Source organism: Stenella coeruleoalba (assembly GCF_951394435.1).
Source record: "Stenella coeruleoalba genome assembly, chromosome: 19".
Lineage (NCBI taxonomy): Eukaryota > Metazoa > Chordata > Mammalia > Artiodactyla > Delphinidae > Stenella > Stenella coeruleoalba.
In genome coordinates, this window is record NC_137165.1 from 34694953 (window position 1) to 34710349 (window position 15397).

The 15397-nt window shown below is 38.6% G+C and overlaps 1 protein-coding gene across 1 annotated transcript in view; it reads left to right on the plus strand.

The window, feature by feature from the left end:
• The window catches only part of AATF (apoptosis antagonizing transcription factor), a 99469-nt gene that overhangs the window by 21239 nt on the left and 62833 nt on the right, over nucleotides 1-15397 (plus strand). The gene's annotated exons all lie outside the window — the stretch shown is intronic.

Sequence of the window (15397 nt, forward strand, 5' to 3'; positions counted from 1 at the left end):
GAAAAATATATCTCTGGTACTAAAACCTTACCCAGAAGAGAATAATAGATTATGCAGAGCTTCTAGATTTTGATGTGGGTTAGAACTGAAAAATGAGATGTCTTTAAACTCCTTTTCCTTCTCTCTTTGATAAGTGATATAATGTGGTTTGGACACTCAGAGATTCCTGAGATTCCAGGTTCTGGTTGATGATTTACTGCAAAATTGCTTATAAATTGAAGTAGAAAATGTTTTGCAGACCTGGCAGCTTTCTGGCTTCACACCCATTTGTCACCCAGCATTTCCCTTTGTGTATAGAACAAGAATTAATTAGACTGCACTGCAGGAAAAGTTTATGGCTATAATTTATATAGGATGAATTTCTTTTTAAAGAGACAGCACTGTTTTGTTATACCTATATACATATAAGTGTGTGTATATATAAAGGGTTTTTTTTTCATTAAAGCAGTGTCTGTGAGCTTCTGGAGTGAACAGTCATTTTTCTGCTTAATGCTAGATGTTGGTGGAATAGACGCTTTTATGGTGATTGCTTTCTGATTAAACTGTTGAGGTTTTTGTTTCTTGTTTTTAAATTCATTGTGTACTAGTGAGCAGGCCTCAGTTTTAGGTTTACATTTTACACATTGGTCAGACTTGTCTGGTTTCCAGAGCTTTGTATTCTTTTGGTCTCTTTGAAGACTTAGGATTGTGTCTTTTTTTTAGGGTCTTGCTCATTCAATTAATGTTTTCATAATCAATGCAAGTCAGAACTTGCAATTTGTTCCTGATTTGCACATTAAAGAGCTCCATTAATTAAGAATCTTGGTGTTTGGCATGTTCCTGCAGGATCTGTGCCTTATTTACATGGTAAGAGTGCAAGATGCAAGTTTCTCCGTTGTAGTGGCAATTGCAGTTAATCCTGCTTTTTCTTTCTTTCTTCTTCTTCTTTTTTTTCGGCTTGTGAATGACAATTAATTCACAACTCATTGAAACTACTTAGGGATACATTGTACCAAAGTAGGAAAGAGGGATCCAAATGTAGGGGGCCACAGGAAGAGCAGAAAGTAAATCCTTTGTTTAAAGGGGAAAAAACCTCTGAAAGACATAGAGAATTTATGTGTTTGGTTTTTGTTGGTTGTTTCACTTGGCTAAATGTAGGAGGCCTAATTCTGTTTACTCTGAATTTGCAGATTTTTTTTTCTCTTGGTAATAGTAGTTGTACTGATAAATGAGGTTGCCTTTCATAATCCAAATAACCCCAGACATCTAGAAGAACATACCCCTGTGCTTATGTCAAGTATGCTGTTTCATAATATTCCTTTTGTGAGTTTCTTTTTCATGAAATGACTTTCCAAAGTGTTTGGGTTGTTACCATTTCTTTTGGACGCCTTGGTCAAAGCTGGAGGTGGTCTCCATCTTGATATATTAGATGGTATAAAAGCAGTTGGAAATGTGAAATCAGATCACTGGTTTAGCAGGTTCCTGCTTTCCAGTTTCAACCATGGCTAATGCTTACCTACTTATAATGTATTTTCCCAACAGTAGCTAGTCCATCTTTAAAAATACCATGAGAAGCTGCAAAGCATTTTTCGAAAGAGTGGAGACCTTTTTTCCCCTGATATTTATGAAACTTGCTAGGGCTTTTATGGGACTTAATTTAATTTGTCCTTATACTCTTCCATTACAATATATATGTAAAATCTTTACATATATCTTTATATATAAAGGTATATATAAAATCTTCACGGTAAAAAAAATACATAAACAGTAGAGATGTATGTGAAAGTTCTTCCACTTTCCCAAATTCCCATACCTCCTTCTCAGAGAAAACAATGGAAGTGTATTCTTCCAGATATTTTAATATATTTAATATATATTTTCTTCCACTATATATATTTTTCCATTAAGCTTTTTTTTTTTTTTTTTTTTTTTGGTGCGGTACGCGGGCCTCTCACTGTTGTGGCCTCTCCCATTGTGGAGCACAGGCTCCGGAAACGCAGGCTCAGCGGCCACGGCTCATGGGCCCAGCCACTCCACGGCATGTGGGATCTTCCCGGACCGGGGCACGAACCTGTGTCCCTTGCATTGACAGGCGGACTCTCAACCACTGCGCCACCAGGGAAGCCCTCCATTAAGCTTTAATGGAAGTTTGACAAGGAGAGGAGATTGGGAGGTGTGGGGAATAAAAGCAAAGGCTATTATTATGTTAGTTATAAATTATCTTAGAGAAAGTCAGTATGTCATGATACCTTTAGACAATTCTCTCTTGATTATTATAATTATTAAATTTATTACCTGTCCCCAAATAAATTTGCCCATATTACTTGCTTTGAAAGTTTGTTGTGCTTGGACTACACTTTCGTTTGAGTTCTTTGGTAATTTTTCATTTGCTCTCATGTAATATTGATTGTTTTGCTTGGTGTTTAGTCTCAAATCTCCCAGATTCTGTTTTTCTTGAGGCAGTTGAATAAATTTGCTTCTGTATAAGTCCAAAATGCTACTATTTTGAGAAGAGTTTTTACTAGCTATTCATATTGTTTCATGCAAGGAAAATTTTTATAGGTAGAGGGGCTGTTCAGATAATCTTAAAGATTCTTTCGTCCTTAAGATGGCACATAATCTATGCTACGTGAATGTCAGCAGTGGTGGGGGTTTGGAAGAGGGCAGAGACAAATGTGCTAACTCGAGTGATTAGAAAGCATTTCCCGTGTCCTCAGTAAGGCTCATGCGGTAGAAGAACACGAGGGAAAAGAACTCAGAAGTGACCTTTTGAGAATCGGGTTGGTTAATTTACTTCTATCTTGGTATTTTATTGAGCAAGTACAATGCAGGATGCCACTATCCTCTAAAAATAATAAAAATAGCTCCCATTTGTTAGTTGGCACTACTCCCCATGCACTGTATTAAGTTTTTACGAGTGTCTCATTTAGTTCTCATGGCAGCCTGTGAAATAGGGGCTGGCTGATAACTATGTTGTACAGAAGAGGAAATCAAGTCTTAGGTTAAGTAACCTGGTTAAGGCCACACAGTTAGAGGCAAGGCCAGTATGACGTCTGCTTTGCTTCAGAACCACTGCTCTAGACCATCACTATGCACATAGTCTGAACTACTCTAATCTGTGTTTTTTTTTTTTTAATCTTCCCTTTAAAGAAAGTATGAGGGAATAAAGAAATGGAATAAATGCCAAAGCTTAAAGGAATGAAGGCAGGAGAGAGATGGAGATGAATTTGTTGTAAAACAGAAGGCTTAGAGTGTGAATCGTAAATGCATCCTTCAGTTTTTCTAAAGATCATTCCTTCGTACTGCTTTTTCAGTAAGAGAGCTAGAAGGGCCCTTGGGGGATCAGATGATCTAGTCCCTCCCCTAGGCAGGCAAGACTTTTTTTAAGTGATAAAGAAAAAGATAAAAATGTGTTTTTCTTATTATAAATGTGCTACATATTCATTATATAAAATTTAGAAAATGGCCAAGGGAAAGTAAGGAAATAATCTTCCTCAATCTCAGCAGCTGGAGTTATGTACTTTTAATATTTTGGTATATGGTATAAATATTTTCTGGTTTTCTTTCCCTCTGTGGGTGTGTAGTTAGAACAAAAATGGAACCATATTCTATATTCTGTTTTGCAGTGTGCTTTTTTCTACTTAACAGAGATCATGAATATTTTTCCATGTCATTAAATATTGTTCTACAGCATTATTTTTAATGGCAGCAGAGACTTTCCATCATATGGGTAGTTTAACTAGTTCTTTATTGTTGGACATTTGGATTGTTTCCAGTTTTTCATTTTTATAAATAATGCAGTAAACATTATTGTTACTAAATCTTTACTCACATCTGTGATAACTTTGTTTCATAAAATAAATTTCTAGGTGTGGAATTAGTATGTGTTCTAAGGATATGCACAATTTTAAGGCATTTGATCTGTATGGCCAAGTCGCCCTCCAGAAAAGCTGGATCAGTTTACATTTTCATCTTCTTTATATGAATGTCAGTTTCCCTTATCCTTGTCAACCCTGGATATTATAATTTTGTTTCATCTTTGTCACTTTGATAGGTGGAAAATGGTTTCTGCTTCTTTTAATTTGCATTTTTTAAAAATTTACATTCCCCAGTGTTTAACGAGGGTAAACATTTTTTCCTTACATTTATTGGTCTTTCATATTTCTTTTGTGACCATACAGGGAAAATTTTAAATTAGTTCTAGGGATGGGTGATCTTCTTGTCAATCAAATGTATGGCTACTTCTAATTTCTCCTGCTTTTATTTTAATCTGTCTTTTTGTTTGATTATTCTGTTGACAGGAAAAATTATATCTACTTCAGAAGACCTCTCTGTGTACTTGAATATATTTATTTAATCTTAATCAGCTTTTTAAAAAAATTATTAAAGTGAAGTTTGTAGTAAAAAAAAATTCTTTTTCAAACAGTACTAATTATCCCCCTCCCCCTGACCTAATCCTGAAATATGTAACATGGATGGTGAAAGTCCTCTTTTTCCTTTCTATTAATAGTGCTCTTCAGAGAGAACTCTCTCTAGCAGTTTGGTGTATATTCTTCTAGGTATTTATGTCAATTTAACCTTTTTTTAAACTGTAAATGAGATCATAAGGATACGTTGAACTAAAACCATCTTCCCACGTTAATAAATATGTCTTACCTGTTATTTTTTTTTTAGGGAAAGATTTTTTAAAAATTTATTTATTTAGTTTTGGCTGTGTTGGGTCTTTGTTTCGTGCGAGGGCTTTCTCTAGTTGCGGCAAGCGGGGGCCACTCTTCATCGCGGTGCGGGGGCCTTTCACTATCACGGTCTCTCTTGTTGCGGAGCACAGGCTCCTGACGCGCAGGCTCAGTAGTTGTGGCTCACGGGCCCAGTTGCTCTGTGGCATGTGGGATCTTCCCAGACCAGGGCCCGAACCCACGTCCCCCGCATTGGCAGGCAGATTCTCAACCACTACGCCACCAGGGAAGCCCACCTGTTCTTTCTTTAAAAAAAAAAATATGCTATCTTTGTTTTCATTTTTTTTCCTGAAGTATTTTAAAGTACTCATCATCATGTCATTTTGCCTCTAAATACTTCTATAAATAGCTCTAAAAAGTAAGAGTGTTTCCTATGTAACACGGTCATCTCCTCTAACCAAATCAATACTTCCTAACAGTCCTAAGTAATATGTCCACTCCATACTCAGATTACTTCAGTTATCCCCCAAAGTATTTATGGTTTAGTGTATTCAGACCAAATTCTGTTTATACTTATCCTTTTCAACAGCTGCCCAGAAAGTTATTTGGCTAAATACCTTATAAATGGGCACTTAAGATGTTTGCTGTTTTTACCTATTATAAATAATGCTAAAAATTAATGTTTTTGTAGCCACCTCTTTGCTTTCTTATCTGATTATTTCTCTAGAATTAATTTCTAGAAGTGGAGTAGTAGGGTCAGGAGGCATGCGTTTGTAAAACTTTGATACTTTTTGCCAGATTGCTTTCAGGATCCGTTGAGCTAATTAACTCTTATCAGTTGTGTATGGAGAGTGCCCCTTCACATTCTTGCCAGCATCAAGCACTATCAGAAAAGTATCACATTGCTTTAATTTTTTTTTTTTTTAAGTAAGGCTAAGCATCTTTTTTTGGATGTATTTGGCCATTTGAATTTTGGAGACTATTAATCCATTTCTTAACATTTTCTTTTTCGGGTTAAGCAAATATTCTTTTATCTTGTCTTACAGGACCATCCGTATGATTTGGGCTTTCTTTAATTTCTCCACTTTGTTTTTTCAAGTGTGAGGACCAAATTTAGATATAGCATTTTAACAGAAACTCACTACTGTTTTTGTTTGTTTGTTTTTTAAATTATTTATTTATTTGGCTGTGCTGGGTCTTAGTTGCAGCATGCGGGATCTAGTTCCCTGACCAGGGATCGAACCCGGGCCCCCTGCATTGGGAGCATGGAGTCTTAACCACTGGACCACCAGGGAAGTCCCCTCACTAGTGCTTTTTATTGTGTCATGGTATTGAGGAGGGCAGTTTTGTCATTTTTTTGGAATTGAAAATTTCATTTCGTTTTCCAGGTAGTTTTGATACATATCCCATAAAGGTACATTGATCTAGAAAATGAAAAACGTGCAGTTTTTTTTTAAAGCTTGTAGTAGTGTTTCATTTTCTTCATCTGTATAACGGTGATATAATAATAGTATGTACCTGAAAGGATTGTTGTGAGGATTTAAATGAGTTACTACATGAAAAGTGCTCAGGCTAGTGTCTGGTACTTAGTAGGTCCTTGATAAGTGTTAGCTATTAATCTTAATAGTGGTAATAGTTTTTTTCTTAGGCTATAGCTCTGTGGCCACAGTATTTGTTTCCCTCTTCTTAAAGGGGTTATATAAATAAATACTGGTACTATACTTACAGTTAGTTCTTTGGAGATTTGAAATGCACACACAAAAAGCACATGCCAGGAAGAATATTAGGATGTCATTTTTATTCAGTTATTCATTCAACAGTGTGGAGTCTGCCGTTTGCCAACACCCAGTATACCAAGGTGAGCGGTTCAGTCCCTGCCTCAGGATGCTCACAGCAAGGTGTGGAGATAGGTAAACCACTTTTTAAGCATCATTTAAATGTTTTTACATGAAAGCAGCATCTCAACGTGTTTCATTTTTGGGTTGATGAATAAGCAGTGCTTACCTTCGCTAATATTAAAAGGAACGCAAATAAAATAATCTTTTATTTTCTGAGCCTCAGTTTATCCAAGTGGCGATAATGACTTTTCATGAGAATGCATTGTAACATGCCTAACAAAAATTGTTAATTATTTTCATGTTTGTAAGTTCTTAAATCTGATACAGTGGTTTTGAGACTCTTAGGAGTAGCCTATACATCTTATAGTTGGCGTGTTCAAATAAGGAAAAAGTTAAGCTTGATTACCTTGCTTCTGTTAACAAAAGGTCAGTTTGTTGAGGATACACAGTTGTTGAAGGTAGCAGATAGGGAGTCCACATTTTGTTTGCTTGTCAGCATTTAGATTTGGAAATGATAGTGTAGTTAGATGTTCTGTCATGTGACTTGGGCATCAATTCTCTGGAACTGAAATATTTGTAGAGTACTTTTTATGGCCCAAGTGATGTGTTGGCTGCTAGAGTGGCAGGACAAGGTCTGTGTCTCAAGCTGCTTACAACATGCACAGTACAATATGTGTTGTAGCAATGCTGTGAAGGATACTGAGAGAGGAAGGATTAACTGCATGGGAACCCCCATTTCCAGACCCATACTGTATAGAGAATTTGGGCACTTGGTTCGGGACAGTTCACTACCTGTTTATTTAAAGGCTTTTTAATATGAAAGGATCAGACTATTTTATATGAATCAGAAGGTTATTTGGATTGTGGTTTTAATTTTATTTTTAACAAGTTCCCTTCAGAGTTTAAACTTTATAGCATTTTAAATTGTAAGAGTAATATGTGCTTATAAAATATTCAAACAGTTCAAAAGTATATCAAATAAAAATGAAAGTATCTCCACTCTCCCAGGGTAACTCCTATATTAGACAGTTTAAGCAATTACTGTGGTAAATAAACTTGGATTTTAAGTACCTCAGTGCTCTGAGCATTTACCCTTTCTGTTTAAAGGGGAAAAATAAATTTCCCTTTTCAGGTAAGTACTCTGGAACAATGGAGGTTGTCTAGGAACTGTGAAACGGAAGGTAGCTAGTGGATTTCGGAAAGTACATTGATCAGTTAGATTGCTGTGTCCTGTAGGGCTTTTTAAGGATTTATTGACACACTTCATCAAGGTATTTGAGAGAGTATTCAGGGAAACCTAAGAAATTCTGCACTTCTTTTCCCTTCCTTACACATTCATACCTGGTCAGAAATTACAGCTTGAGGGGGATGTCCCTCCACAGAACTCAAATGCACACTATCTATCATGTTACTTAGTGCGACAGTAATGTAAAATGGGAAGGATTTTTCCTTTTGGTTTCTTTCTGTGAGGGGGCTCACCCAACATATTTTATCTTATGTCTCTTCACCTCTCCCTTATTTCAACTTCCACTTACTCCCCAATTCCCTACATCATTCTCTTAAGAGAAAAAATAAGTTTTGTCCACTGAGTCCTCTTTCTTACTTGATTTAATATGTCTTAGGCTGAATGTTTCTCACAAAAATACTTTGCATTCAGAATTAGCCCATCAAATCATTTCCTCATAGACCCCTGCACAGACTGCATGCCTTCTACCATGGGGCTCCCTGAGGTCGGAAAACCCAAGTCTGCTTTTGGATTAGTTGTCATGATTTTAGAATATAAGTCCCCACACTCTGCTTTGGAAAAGTTATCCTGGTGGTGATTTTGTACCATTAAAAAAAAAGATCCTACTTTTGGTTCACAGAACCAACCAACAGAGTGGGACAGAACTACTTCTACTGTTCCAGTCGAAATATGGTCCTCCTAAGAGTACATCTGTTTCTCTAATAAATCGGGGGGTTATATACATGCCCACACCTGTGTATGTGTATACCTACATGGATATATAAAAATTCTAGTTGCACCCACACTGGAAATGATAGCGACTCATCCACACAGTGGGTGTTAAGGAATTTGTAACCTGCAGTGCTCTTTCTTACTGGTAACGCCATCCTGCTTGGGGAATATAGAACAAGCCCAAACAGTAATACTGACAGAATTCGGAATTATGATACAGTGCAGCCTTCACGTAATTCTTTGTTGAAGAAGTTAGGGCCTAAATGTTAAGGCTTATTGTTATTCCGAGTTGATAATCTCTGCCTTGCTTTAATAATTTTTCCTCATGCCTGGGTAGCCCGCGAGTTGCACAATAATCACTCACACAGCTTTGTAATCAATGCCCAAAGTAATAGGATTCCTCTGGCCACCGGCAATTAATAAATTTGTGTCTTTTTTAAAACACTAGCAAGTCGGGCCTGAAATACGACTGACTGGCTCTCCTCATTTGCATATTTATTGCAGTGGAAAAATTCTTACCAGATGATTGATGCTGAGCCTGCCTCTTGAATTCCAAGCAGCACATTATTATGAAATGAAAAATGCCGGCCATACAGTTGATTAAAGTTGAAGACAGTGGAATCGGTGTTTTTTAAGATTGTGGGAGAATTAAAGGCATATTTTAATGGATGTTGACAAGAAGTGAACTAACAAAAGCAAAGCAAAGGATTTGCTTGAAAAGATTTAATCAAACGTCTTTCTTGGGGGATTAATTGCCGGGGATGACTGCTGCAAGTGGCAGGCTTGTATGGATTTGAATGAAAAGTATTGTTCTCAGGCCAGTATATCGTGTGTCCTTTTGACCTATAGTTTAGCTGCAGTCCTAGAGTTACTTTAGAAGGAGGAAAGAAAAAAAAAATGCTCTTGCGATCTGTATATTCTACCTCAATGTATATATCTGGGGTAGTAGGAATGTGGGAGTTTATATTACTTGCACATACATAATTGTATGCTTGCATATTTACTTAAAAAATAATGGTGTGGATATTTAAAAACTGATAAGGTGAGCTTTATTTTACTTTATACATTTGCTCTTCCCGTTGCCCTCCATCCCCTTGCCAGAAGTTTTACTTATTGGCTTATAATCTAATTAATGAACTGTGTGCCCATGTCCACACTTATTCTCTGCCTACAGTTTTGTTTACATCGAACAGCCTAGATGAATCAGGGAAAAAAATAAAGCTGTTAAGTGAAAATGGTTTTTAGATTGGTGACATTTTATATATAGAATGCTTGCATATGGGTAGTGTGTAAATGAATACTTAATATAGGAATGTATGAATATACTAGTTCAGTCCTATTGCTGTAGATAAGAACAGGCAGAGCTAGAGATTTTCACCATGTGAAAGACGCTGATTTTGTGATAGTAATGTACTTTCTCTTTCTACAGCATTAAAAAAATTGGCAGAATACCTTAATATATAAAAGCATTTGCTATTTTTCACCTTAATTCTGTAAGATAAGCAGGCAAAGGATTATCTACATTTTATAGATGAGACCATTGGGACTTGAAGAGATTAAATTGGTCCACTCAGTGGAAAATGACTAGTTGGTGATAGTGTCAGTTAGGATACAGGGCTCCTGACCCTTAGTAAAGTACTCTTTCTTTTTATTCTCTACTTGGGAAATTATTCCTAAAGCCAGTGCCCAGGTGCTTGGGTTGAATCTTGGTAATAAGGTGAGGCATAGGTCCTTCTTAATCTCCTCTTAAGGGAAAAGCCTCTGGAAATGGACCATGTAAGACAAAATAAGCATATATGTCCTTGACGGTCGCCATTTGTTTTGTGGCCAGGTGCCCTAACTTCTTCAACAAAGAACTACGTGAAGGCTCCACTGTATCATAATTCCGAATTCTGTCAGTATTACTGTTTGGGCTTGTTCGTTTGAACAAGAAGAAAGTATCTGCAGCTTTTGTTAATTTTTAACTCTGACGCTAATTGGGAGAAAAGCTAGAGGTGAACTAGAAACTGTTGATTCCATTCCCTTTCACATTCATAGGGTTGAACAAATAGAATTCAGCCCTATATGAATGCTAAAGAGAGTTGCTTGTTTTGGTTTGGTTTTTGGCTGCGAAGAATTCACTATTGGATTTGAGCCTCTGGGAGAGAGTCTTTCCTCATCCTCGTCAGCTGTGGCTTCCAGGAGGCCTACTGCGACCAGCAGAGGATTGCTCATCGTCTCTTCAGGTTTTACATAAAATTTTACTAGAAGGAGATGTGGCCCTAATATCACAGAGAAACAAGAATTGGGCTCTGGCTTCTAAATCTCTTCACAGGAGGTTGTCCATGTGTTGGCCACTGGTGACTTGACTTTGATAAACTTTTTTTTTTTTTTTTTTTTGGTGGTTAGCAGCACAGAATTGCAGATTTCACCTCTGGTAGGTCTCTTGACACTTTGATGCATGGTGGTGCTATCCCTGAATGGAGCTTAAATACTTTAGGGCTACTTTCTGACTGGGTGAAGGGGTGTATAAAATGAGAACATATGAGAGAGTATTAACAGAAAGGCACACTTTGATTTACTGATATTGGCTCTCTGCTTTCTTGTTGGATTGATATGCTGTCTAATATATCTGCGATGGATTTTTAAAAACTGACTTGAACAAAAAAAAAGGGCTTGTGTAGCTACTTGAAAGTGGCCCTTAAAAGTAGTAGTCTTTTTGTTGGACGTTTTCAGAATTCTTGGTTATGTTACATTAGAGAGTCAAATTATGACTTGCTTGTTGGGGGCAAGCAGCCATAAACATTATGAACTGCTTTGCAGCTTCTTCCCTGCATGGTTCTTGATCTCATATTTTAGATCATGGACACATGGTACTAGAGGAAGTAAGGGACAGGCACTTGATTTTCCTGTTCTTATAATTTTTTATTGTAAAAAGACACGTAACATGAAATTTACTATCCTGTTTTAAGTGTACAGTTCAGTAGTACTAAATATATTCACATTGTTGTGCAGCCAGTCTCCAGAACTTTTTGATTTTGCAGAACTAAAACTCTATACCCATTAAAGAACAAATCTCCATTTCCCTCTTGCCCCAGCCCCTGGCAAGCACCGTTTCTGTTGCTATGAATTGGGCTACTCTAGGTACCTCATATAAGTGGGATGATACAGGATTTGTCCTTCTGTGACTGGCTTATTTCACTCAGCATAATGTCCTCAAGGTTCATCCATGTGGTAACATGTGTCAGAATTCCTCTCCTTTTTTTTTTTTTTCCTTGCGGTACGTGGGCCTCTCACTGCTGTGGCCTCTCCCGTTGCGGAGCCTGTTCTCCGGACGCGCAGGCTCAGCAGCCATGGCTCACGGACCCAGCCGCTCCGCAGCATCTGGGATTCTCCCGGACCGGGGCATGAACCCGTGTCCCCTGCATCGGCAGGCGGACTCTCAACCACTGCGCCACCAGGGAAGCCCACCTCTCCATTTTTTTTTTTTTTTTTTCCTCCTCTCCATTTTAAGGCTGAATAATATTCCATTGTTCTTTTGGACCAGGCTCCAGGTTGAAGGAATGTAGACGATTTTTTTCTGTAGAGAGATAGACTGGGATGGTAGAATTATTACTACTTTGGTCTTAGGGTTTTTTTAAGGTGTTTTTAAAAATTGTGGTAAAATAGATATGACATAAAATTTACCATTTTTAACCATTTTAAAGTGTACAGTTCAGTAGCCAGTACATTTGCATTGTTATGCAACCATTACCACTGTCCATTTCAAAACCTTTTTCATCATCCCAAATTGAAACTCTGTGTCCATTAAACAATAAGTCCCCATTCCCACCTCTTCCCAGCCCTTGGTAACCACCCTTCTATTTTCTGTTTGACCATTTTTTTAGATATCTCATATAAGTGTAATCACACAATATCTGTCCTTTTGCAACTGACTTATTTCACATAGCCTAATATTTTCAAGGTTTAGGCTTGGGAATTTTGAAGACTACTTTGCAAATGCAAAATTGATTTGTAGTTTCACTTTGGAGAACATGGGCTCTCTTAAGATGTAGCTGTTTCTAGAAAAGGAGGTAAAAACAATGGTTCATATTTGCACAGAATTTGGATGAGAGGAGATTTCGGCGTTTTCATGGGCTTCCTTCCAAGTATTAGTGTCTCTTCTATTTTCTTAAGGTTCTGGCTGTAACATAACTTTCAGAACCTTAGCTATATGGAATCTCTGTTTATAATATTCAGCTCTTTTCATAGATGATCATTTGTGGTAACCTAATATTTGTAGTTATTTGTATTCTCTGCTTTCCTCATTACTTTAAAAATTTACATGTTTATATACATAATTTTGCATTATCCTAGTTACACACTTAGCACATTTAAAGTAATTCTTCTCTTTTAAAATTATTATATCTTGGGCTTCCCTGGTGGCGCAGTGGTTGAGAGTCCGCCTGCCGATGCAGGGGACACGGGTTCGTGCCCCGGTCTGGGAAGATCCCACATGCCGCGGAGCGGCTAGGCCCATAAGCCATGGCCGCTGAGCCAGCACGTCCGGAGCCTGTGCTCCGCAACGAGAGAGGCCACGACAGTGAGAGGCCCACATAACGCAAAAAAAAAAAAAAAAAAAATTATTATATCTTTATTCTTTTTATTCTTCTTGCCTACTTCTCATCTTGTTTGTGCCTAATCCATTTCCCCAAAACTGTCCGAAGAATAATTCTGTGATACTTTTTTCTTCTTCATGAGAGTAACTTTTTATTTTTATATTTGGTGGAAAGGTTTTTTTGTTTGTTTGTTTTGTTAAGATTCAGAGTAACAGGTGGAGAACCTGGGTTTAGAACACAAGGCATTTTAGATTTTTTTCAGGTAATATTTAGGTATTGCAGGTCCTCCCAAGTGATGTGGATATGTACTGATTATAAAAGTATTAGAATGTGGAATTTAGAAAAGATGTGGTCAAGGATCTTCTGTTACATTTAAATAAGCAAGTTGTATTTATATAGTCCTTTTTTTTTTTTTTTGCGGTATGCGGGCCTCTCACTGTTGTGGCCTCTCCCGCTGCAGTCCCGTTGCGAAGCACAGCCTCCGGACGCGCAGGCTCAGCAGCCATGGCTCACGGGCCCAGCTGCTCCGCGGCATGTGGGATCTTCCCACACCCAGGGCACAAACCCATGTCCCCTGCATTGGCAGGCGGACTCTCAACCACTGTGCCACCAGGGAAGCCCCAGTCCTTTTTTTTTTGGCTACAAGAACAATATTTTATTTTATTATTTTTATTAATTAATTTATTTTTTTTGGCTGCATTAGGTCTTTTTTTTTTTCTTTTTTTGGCTGTGTTGGGTCTTCGTTGCTGCGTGCGGGCTTCTCATTGCGGTGGCTTCTCTTGTTACGGAGCATGGGCTCTAGGAGCGTAGGCTTCAGTAGTTGTGGCACGCAGGCTCAATAGTTGTGGCTTGCAGGCTCTAGAGTGCAGGCTCAGTAGTTATGGTGCATGGGCTTAGTTGCTCCACGGCATGTGGGATCTTCCCGGACCAGGGATTGAACCCGTGTCCCCTGCATTGGCAGGTGGATTCTTTTTTTTTTTTGCGGTACGCGGGCCTCTCATTGTTGTGGCCTCTCCCGCTGCGGAGCGCAGGCTCAGCGGCTCACGGGCCCAGCCACTCCGCGGCATGCGGGATCCTCCCGGACCAGGGCATGAACCCGCGTCCCCTGCATCGGCAGGCAGACTCCTAACCACTGCGCCACCAGGGAAGCCCGGCAGGTGGATTCTTAACCACTGTGCTACCAGGGAAGTCCCTGTGACGGGTCTTATTTGTGGCATGCGGGATCTTTCATTGTGGCTCACGGGCTTCTCTAGTTACAGCGCTCAGGCTTCTCTCTAGTTGTGGCGTGTGGCCTCCAGGGCATGCAGGCTTGGTAGTTGCAGCGCGCAGGCTTACTTGCCTTGAGGCCTGTGGGATCTTAGTTCCCTGACCAGGGATCGAACCCAGGTCCACTGCATTGGAAGGCAGATTCTTAACCACTGGACCACCAGGGAAGTCCCTGTATAGTCTTATACGGAGATTATTGGAGGAATGCAAAGTAGCTGTTGGGTTATTGAGTTCCTTCTGACCAATCTGCAGAGGCTTTCTCAGGTAAGCTCTTAGCCGTATGTTGAAATGGAATGCTGCAGTGTGATCTGTTTGGAGAACTTGTCTGAGTCATGTGTTGGTGTCCCATTGATGAAATAGGTTGAGATGTAAAATAGTGAGGAAGCTACTCATGCTGCGCAAGGTAGAAGCCGAAGAGATAGAATCAAATTCATAAAAATCACTTAAACTGAAGTTCGTGTGGGCTGAGGTTAGTCTAGAATATAAAATAAAAATGAATGTAGGGATTGCTAAATGAGAGTAAGGATGCTTGTGAGAAGATTACAGTTACTTAAAGGAAAGTGGGAAGGAGTGATCGAAGCATAGCCAGAGACAGATGGACAACTGTTAGTGATAGGAAGTATGGAAACCACAGGATTTAGCAACTGACTGAACATATTGAATAAGGGCTCCAAAATGTCAGTGATCTCCTGTGAAAACATTAGACAGAGGTGAGAGAATCAGACAAAGGAGAAGTATTAGGTTGGAAGAAAAAAGTTTTGTTTCTGACATGGTGTTTGAGGGAGTGATGGGGCATCCATGTGAAGATTTTCTTGGCAGTTGCTGGAAATGGGAAAGTTTTGATTATAAAGCGAGATGTCTGAGTGCTGTCAAAACTTAACTAGTAGTTATCCACGTCTATTTAGCCCCTTTAGTAGGATTTTGCTGATAAAGAAGGTAAGAGTTTGGTTCTCAGCGGGCCAGATTTTATTCTGAAAGTTCTTGGTCATAGACTTTAAACTTAATCCTGACCAGCTTTATTACACGTGCATCCTTTTGGTCGTGAGGAGAATCAGGTGAGAACATATTCTTGGTGTGCAGAATTTTAATACACAGTTCAGTACA